Source organism: Gopherus evgoodei, chromosome 4 (genome assembly GCF_007399415.2).
Source record: "Gopherus evgoodei ecotype Sinaloan lineage chromosome 4, rGopEvg1_v1.p, whole genome shotgun sequence".
Classification (NCBI taxonomy): Eukaryota; Metazoa; Chordata; order Testudines; family Testudinidae; genus Gopherus; species Gopherus evgoodei.
Window position 1 is genome coordinate 125275583 of NC_044325.1, and position 8089 is coordinate 125283671.

An 8089-nucleotide genomic window follows, 5' to 3' on the forward strand; every position below is an offset into this window, starting at 1 on the left:
CCTGGGGGTGTTTCTAGCAGAGTAGTTGGAACTGAATTGGGGAACCAGCTTTTAATAACAGGCAATTTAAGTTCAGACTAATTTTGTTACAATTTTCTTTATAATGTAAAATAATTCAAAAGTAAACAGGCAGGAATTATTGTAACTCTTTTCTCCCTGTCATACAAAGAAACGGCTTTCTGGCTTTTCATGATATGGGAGTCAGGTTTGTTCACTGTTCAGAATCAATGTGCACAGAAGCCTGTTATGTTTCATTTCTTAGGTTCTGCTGCCATTGTGAGGCATTTTCTTCCCCTCCTTTCTGTCCAAAGCACAGAACCCAATTGTGAGTTTTACTAGGCCAGTTGGCAGCTCATCAGACTTTTAATCTGAGGGGCCAGGGTTCAAGACCCTGGTTAGGTAATAAACTACTCACTACGTCTTAAAAACTGTCTTTCTGGAGTCCTCTTTGATGTTACTTTTTCTCTTCAAGACTTTGCCTTTCCTAAGAAGGACCTTTGTGTTGGGGGGATTGAAGGGGCAACTTCCTGACATCACCTCTTTCCTTGCAGCCTGGAGGAATAAAGGCCTCTGAGCATATAGCATGTTCCTCCCCTGCATGCACGTGCACACGCACACACTCTCTGTCCCTAAGGAATTAGAATCATCTGCTGCCTTCCCCTGTTCTTCTGAATCCTCAAATGACAATGCTCTTCAGACCGAACTCATGTCCCCTCTATTCCCAGTGCCCCTCAGTCCCAACCCCCAGCCCCTCCTATGCTCACTGCTCCTCACTCCCAAACAGAGCCTACTCCTCTTCACCCTTCTCCTCTGTCTCAGCCCACAGCCCCCTCCTATTCCCAGTGCCCCTTAGTCCCAACCCACGGCTCCCTCCTTCCTTCCAGCAGCAGGTGCTTCAGACCCCCTCAGGAAGTTTTTCTTGCAAAGTTTCGTGTATGGGTCTGCATGTGGAGTTTACAGTATGTTGGAAATAATGTAGGATTGCTTGCAGAAATGATCACGTTTGGCTGGTGTTGGATTCCCAGTCTCCTTGTTATTGGGGCAGGAGAAATAAAGGGTTGTTATCCTGTTGTGTGAATCGAGGGCAGCAGAACTGTGCTTGGCAGACCACAATTGAGGGACTCGCCCTCAATTAAATAGCACTTGCTAGGCAGGAGACATGGGTTCCAAAGCCAAGTCGGCCTGGGCCTGGGTTCTAACACTAAAATTTAGGAGTGAGATCAATGTTAGGACAGGGTGGCTGTGGAGGGATGAGTGAGTCCCTAGACAACATAGTGAGTACGGTGCCTGCTTATTTTCCCCAGTTTCTACCCAGGATGGCAGGTGAACTCTACAGAGGCACCTCTGGGCTTGCACTGACTAAGGACAATAGATGTGAGTGGGGTGCAGAGAGAGGATGGCTCATGTTAAAGGACTTCTGGTTGCTGGACTTATTAACCGTAGGGAGAAGGATACTGCCCAGGTTATTGGGGGGGGTGGGTCTTTTCCTCATGGTTTATGTTTCTGTGTTGGGGCTGCTGACATGACTTCTGCTAACCCTGGGCTTACATTGCAATGTAGACATACCTTGACAGTGCATCTATACTGTGATAAAAGCCCTGTGGTCTGGCTGGCCTGGATCATCTGACTTGGACTCCTGGGTTCTCAGACTGGAGCCCAGGCTCGGAGACCCTTACCTCTCGTGGGGTCTTGGAGGCTGGGCTCAAGCCAAAGTGTCTGCACTGTAATTTTATAACCCTGCAGCACAAGCCCCACAAGCTTCAATCAGCTAACCCAGGGTTTGAGAATAGTGGCTTGGGTGTGTTAATGGCAGTGTAGACATAATGCTAGGCTTCAATGAAACACTGCAATGAAACACCCAGCGCTGCCCCATGCCAGCTCAGGCTCCCAGGGCTTGGGCTGTGGGGTGGTAAATTTGCAGTGTAGACATTTCGACTCAGGCTCAATACCGGACTCTGGACTCCACACGGTTGGGAGGGAGTTTAGCAAGTGAAACAGGTAAAATGGCAGACTCAATGGCATTTCTCCATCTGTCTCTCTGCATTGGGGCAGGGACAATAACACATCCTACTGGATTTGTTATTTCAAAGGGTGGTTTAGGATTTTCATTCTCACACACTGTGCACAAAGTAGGACTCAACCCTCAGTGTAAACTAAATTAGCTGCCCACAGTTTCTGGTAGCCACAATGAGCCATTTGGTCTGAGAGCCCAGACCTGCCCCTGTCCCAGAGGGAGGGGGTCATCTGTGATGGGCTGGAACACTGACCTATCAGCTCTTAACTCCCAAACTTTCAGTAACTCTATTATCAGTGCCTGTGAGTGTAATTTAAGCCATAAAAACAGCCATACAGGGCTGGACCAAAGGCCCATCTTGCTCTGTGTTTTGTCCTCTGACAATAGCCAATACCAGGTGTCCCAAGAGTTACTCAGCAAGGCACTACTGGGAGTTGAACCCAGGATCTCCTGTTTACAAAACAGATACTTTAGTAAGATAAGCCACAATGCCTATCTGTGGCTCAGGCACACTGTCTGCCCACACATGACTCCCTGCCATCCCCACTGGGGTCTAACAAGCTTTGCATGTGTCTGGATTCTGCAAAGCAGAGGAGCAGGTGAGGTTTTCCTTGCAAGCTGTGTGTGTGTGTGTGTGAATCTTTGGCCAGGTCTGCACTACAAAGTTATTTCAGCATCATTATATTGCTCAGGTGTGTGAAAAACACACAACGCTCCCTTGGTCGGCAGTTTATGGCTGGTGTACACACTGCAATGCCACGTCTGGCGACAAAACTGCCCTGTTTTGGTGACAAAATAAAACCACCTCGACCAGAGGCCTAGAGCTTTTTGCAGCAAACTTAAAGTGACAATTTGTCAGTGTAAATGCTGCTGGTCATTATATCGCCATAACTGGCCTCCACCAGTATCCCACCATGCCTGCTGTGAACTTGTCTGCCCTGTATTCCTGCTATAGAGGCTGGGCCCCTCCCCTTTCATAGCTCCAGAAAGTTCTAACAGCTGAGCTGCTATCTACACCGGGATTAGGTTGATATAACTGCATTGCTAGCCTAAGTAATGTAATTACACCAACCAATTTTGTAGTGTAGACCTGTCCAAAGAATCACACACACACCTTGGGAGCAAAACTTCACCTGCTCCTCGGCTTTACAGAAGCCAAACACGAGCAATACTTGTCAGGGGCCAGTGGGGCTTGACAGAGAGTCAGGTGTGGGCAGATACAATGCTCTAAGGAACAGCAGGCACCATGGCTTAGCTGGTTAAAGCATTTGTTTTGTAAACAAGAGATCCTGGGTTCAACTCCCAGTGGTGCCTTGGGGAGTGCCTTTTGGGGCACCTGGTATTGGCTACTGTCAGAAGACGATCTTCAGAACTAGATTGACCTATGGTTTAAATTACACTCACAGGCACTGATAATAGAGTTACTGAAAGTTTGGGTGTTAAGAGCTGATAGGTCAGTGGTCCAGTTCCCTCAATGCGGTTTTACCATTTCCACTTGCTAAACTCCCTCCCAATCTCTATAAAATTACAGTGCAGACATATGGGCTTGAGCTTAAGCTCTGAGGCCCCATGAGGGGCAAGGGTTTCTGAACCCAGGCTTCAGTGTGAACACAAATATCTGCACCACAGTACATTCAGGAGCTGAAGTCAGATGACCCAGGCCAGTCCTGCTGCCACCTTTATCCCAGGAGAGATGGACTCTAAGGGTACTTCTCTATTGCAATGTAAGCTCAGGTGTGGCACGCTGTGCTCAAAGTAGCACCCTGGAAGCCCCATATTCACCACTCTCATATAATGATGACATGGTTTGTACAAATTCTGCTTTGTGAGGTATCATTTCAAAAGTCTTGATCCGTTGAACATTAATATCTTGTTGGATTGTGTGTCCTCGCATTGGTTGGGAAGTTATGAAGTTTTGCTCTGTGTGCGTTACTGAAATATGTTATGGGTTGGGAAATGCCCACCACCAGCCTTTCAAGTGTGACAATGGAGGAGCCAGACTGGCTGCTGGCCCATTGAAGGTATCCACACTCCCAAGGACTATCCCAGGAACCATGTACAATGCAGACTTTGCCAAGACAGCACAGCGATAATGGACACTGCTTGACTCACATTGTAGCAAAGGAGCTTCCTAGCAAGTTGGAAGGAAACTATGAAAGAGGAAAAGAGACATCATGACTTGGCCTCTCTTCCCCACAACTCAGCAGCTGGAAACACACCTGGAGGACAAAGACTGAACTGAATTGATTCAGAAATCAGAAGAGAATAATAACAATAATACTTTTAAACCAAAGTCCCCAAACAGACTAGTATTGGTTTTTCAGCAGAAAATGTTCAATTTGACTAACAGACGTTTTGGAGCATGAGCTTTCGTGGGTGAATACCCACTTCCTCAGATGCATGTAATGGAAATATCCAGGGGCAGGTATATATATGTGTGCTAGCAAGCAAGCTAGAGATAACGAGGTCAGTTCAATCAGGGAGGATGAGGCCCTGTTCTAGCAGTTGAGGTGTGAAAACCAAGAGAGGAGAAACTGGTTCTGTAATTGGCAAGCCATTCACAGTCTTTGTTCAATCCTGAGCTGATGGTGTCAAATTTGCAGATGAACTGAAGCTCAGCAGTTTCTCTTTGAAGTCTGGTCCTGAAGTTTTTTTGCTGCAGGATGGCCACCTTAAGGTCTGCTATAGTGTGGCCAGGGAGGTTGAAGTGCTCTCCTACAGGTTTTTGTATATTGCCATTCCTAATGTCTGATTTGTGTCCATTTATCCTTTTCCGTAGAGACTGTCCAGTTTGGCCGATGTACATAGCAGAGGGGCATTGCTGGCATATGATGGCGTATATTACATTGGTGGATGTGCAGGTGAATGAACCAGTGATGGTGTGGCTGATCTGGTTAGGTCCTGTGATGGTGTCGCTGGTGTAGATATGTGGGCAGAGTTGGCATCGAGGTTTGTTGCATGGATTGGTTCCTGAGCTAGAGTTATTATGGTGTGGTGTGCAGTTACTGGTGAGAATATGTTTCAGGTTGGCAGGTTGTCTGTGGGCAAGGATTGGCCTGCCACCCAAGGCCTGTGAAAGTGTGGGATCATTGTCCAGGATGGGTTGTAGATCCTTGATGATGCGTTGGAGGGGTTTTAGCTGGGGGCTGTATGTGATGGCCAGTGGAGTCCTGTAGGTTTCTCTCTTGGGTTTGTCTTGCAGTAGGAGGCTTCTGGGTACACGTCTGGCTCTGTTGATCTGTTTCCTTATTTCCTCATGCGGGTATTGTAGTTTTGAGAATGCTTGGTGAAGATTTTGTAGGTGTTGGTCTCTGTCTGAGGGGTTAGAGCAGATGCGGTTGTACCTCAGTGCTTGGCTGTAGACAATGGATCGTGTGATGTGCCCGGGATGGAAGCTGGAGGCATGAGTGTAGGCATAGCGGTCGGTGGGTTTTCGATATAGGGTGGTGTTAATGTGACCATCACTTATTTGCACCGTGGTGTCAAGAAAGTGGACCTCCCGTATAGATTGGTCCAGGCTGAGGTTGATGGTGCGGTGGAAGCTGTTGAAATCATGGTGGAATTTTTCCAGAGTCTCCTTCCCATGGGTCCAGATGATGAAGATGTCATCAATGTAGCGCAGATAGAGAAGGGGTGTGAGTGGACGAGAGCTGAGGAAGCGTTGTTCCAGGTCGGCCATGAAGATATTGGCATATTGTGGGGCCATGCGGGTGCCCATAGCAGTGCCACTGATCTGGAGATATATATTGTCATCAAATTTGAAATAGTTGTGTGTAAGTATAAAGGCACAGAGCTCAGCAGCCAGTTGTGCTGTGGCATCATCAGGGATAGTGTTCCTGACAGCTTGTATTCCATCTGTGTGTGGGATGTTTGTGTAGAGAGCCTCTACATCCATGGTGGCTAGGATGGTGTTTTCTGGAAGGTCACCAATGCATTGTAGTTTCCTCAGGAAATCAGTGGTGTCGCGGAGATAGCTGGGAGTGCTGGTGGCATAGGGTCTGAGTAGAGAGTCCATATATCCAGACAGTCCTTCAGTGAGAGTGCCAATGCCCGAGATGATGGGGCGTCCAGGATTTCCGGGTTTGTGGTTCTTGGGTAGTAGATAGAATAACCCTGGTCGGGGCTCTAGGGGTATGTTGATTTCTTCTGGTGTTAGTGTAGGGAGTGTCCTGAGTAGATGCTGTAGTTTCTTAGTGTATTCCTCAGTGGGATCTGAGGGAAGTGGCCTGTAGAATTTGGTATTGGAGAGTTGTCTGGCTGCCTCCTTTTGATAGTCAGACCTGTTCATGATGACAACGGCATCTCCTTTATCAGCCTCTTTGATGATAATGTCAGGGTGGTTTTTGAGGCTGTGGATGGCATTGCGTTCTGCACGACTTAGGTTGTGCCAGCAATGCCCCTCTGCTATGTACATCGGCCAAACTGGACAGTCTCTACGGAAAAGGATAAATGGACACAAATCAGACATTAGGAATGGCAATATACAAAAACCTGTAGGAGAGCACTTCAACCTCCCTGGCCACACTATAGCAGACCTTAAGGTGGCCATCCTGCAGCAAAAAAACTTCAGGACCAGACTTCAAAGAGAAACTGCTGAGCTTCAGTTCATCTGCAAATTTGACACCATCAGCTCAGGATTGAACAAAGACTGTGAATGGCTTGCCAATTACAGAACCAGTTTCTCCTCTCTTGGTTTTCACACCTCAACTGCTAGAACAGGGCCTCATCCTCCCTGATTGAACTGACCTCGTTATCTCTAGCTTGCTTGCTAGCACACATATATATACCTGCCCCTGGATATTTCCATTACATGCATCTGAGGAAGTGGGTATTCACCCACGAAAGCTCATGCTCCAAAACGTCTGTTAGTCTATAAGGTGCCACAGGATTCTTTGCTGCTTTTACAGATCCAGACTAACACGGCTACCCTCTGATACTTGTTCAATTTGAGGAATTTTATTTTCTCAGTCAGACCTTGCCAAGGGAAGCAGGGAGAAAATATTTGAGTTGCCTCCTTCCGAACAGCTTGGCCTAGACACTAGCTCAGGTTCACGGTTCTGGCCTTGCTCAGGTTGAGGGTATTTTAATAATTTGGGCAGGTTCCAGGGTGTTTGGGGGAGGTGAGGAGGATGTCACTTTTTGAGATAAAAACTAAGAAATACAGGACTAGAGAATTCTATTTTTTTAAGAATTCTGGGATTTAGACATTTTATTTAAAGCAAGGTGGGGTCTGAGTTTCTAAGAAGGTTTTTGTTTGCAAGAAGTAACATTGTTTGATCTGTCATTATACCAAAGGGGGAGATGATTGTCTATAAAGGAGGACTGAAGACTAAAAGCATCTAATGAAGATGGGATTTGAACCCATGCATGCAGAGCAGAATGGATTAGTAGTCCATCACCTTAACCACTTGGCCACCTCATCTGAGCTATCAAGAATGGGACAAGAGGAAAAATCTAAGGTAGGTAGTGATAGGGACAATAAGGAATTTTTAAATAAGAAGTGGAAGCAGGGGCTGAATGAGCTCCCCCCTCACATCTAGTGAGGAGCTGGGGGAAAGACTTCAGGAACAGACCATGTTTGCATAGACACACCTACTCTGCCTAGGTATGCAGCATGATGGGGCCACTTTCCCAAAATGACCAGTTTTGGCTGGTGGCAGGTTACAAATCACTTTAGGGTTAAATGGAATGAAATGTTATTATCCTTCCTGCATGAGTGAAGGGCAGCAGAACATACCTAGTCTGTCCAGATGGGGGGGTAGGTGGGTTAGAAATAGCTTTTATTGGACTGCACAGAAGTGATTGAGAACATCAGCCTAAACCATTGGTCCCCAAACATTTCACACCGTGCCCTCTTAACCATGGCTGTGGCCCCTCAGAAGCCGCGGTTGAGAACTGGGGCTGAGAGTGGGGCTGTTGCTTGCTGGGGAGAGGGGTGCAGACAGGAGTAAGGGGGTCGAGGCTGGGCAGTGAGCCAGGGATCCAGGCTGAGGGTGCGACAGAGTAGGGCTAAGCGTTGCTCCCTCCCTGCCCTCCATGGGGGCTGGCTCAGGCCCTGAGGTGCCCCCATGAATG

At 47.4% G+C, this 8089-nt stretch overlaps 2 non-coding genes across 2 annotated transcripts; one reads left to right on the forward strand and one right to left on the reverse strand.

The window, feature by feature from the left end:
• The first annotated feature begins 3254 nt into the window (after positions 1-3254).
• TRNAT-UGU lies at positions 3255-3328 on the forward strand. Its single transcript has one exon. It is a non-coding gene; the product is annotated as a tRNA-Thr (tRNA).
• Positions 3329-7354: 4026 nt separating this feature from the next.
• On the reverse strand, positions 7355-7436 carry TRNAS-ACU. Its single transcript has one exon. It is a non-coding gene; the product is annotated as a tRNA-Ser (tRNA).
• Between the last annotated feature and the right edge of the window lie 653 nt (positions 7437-8089).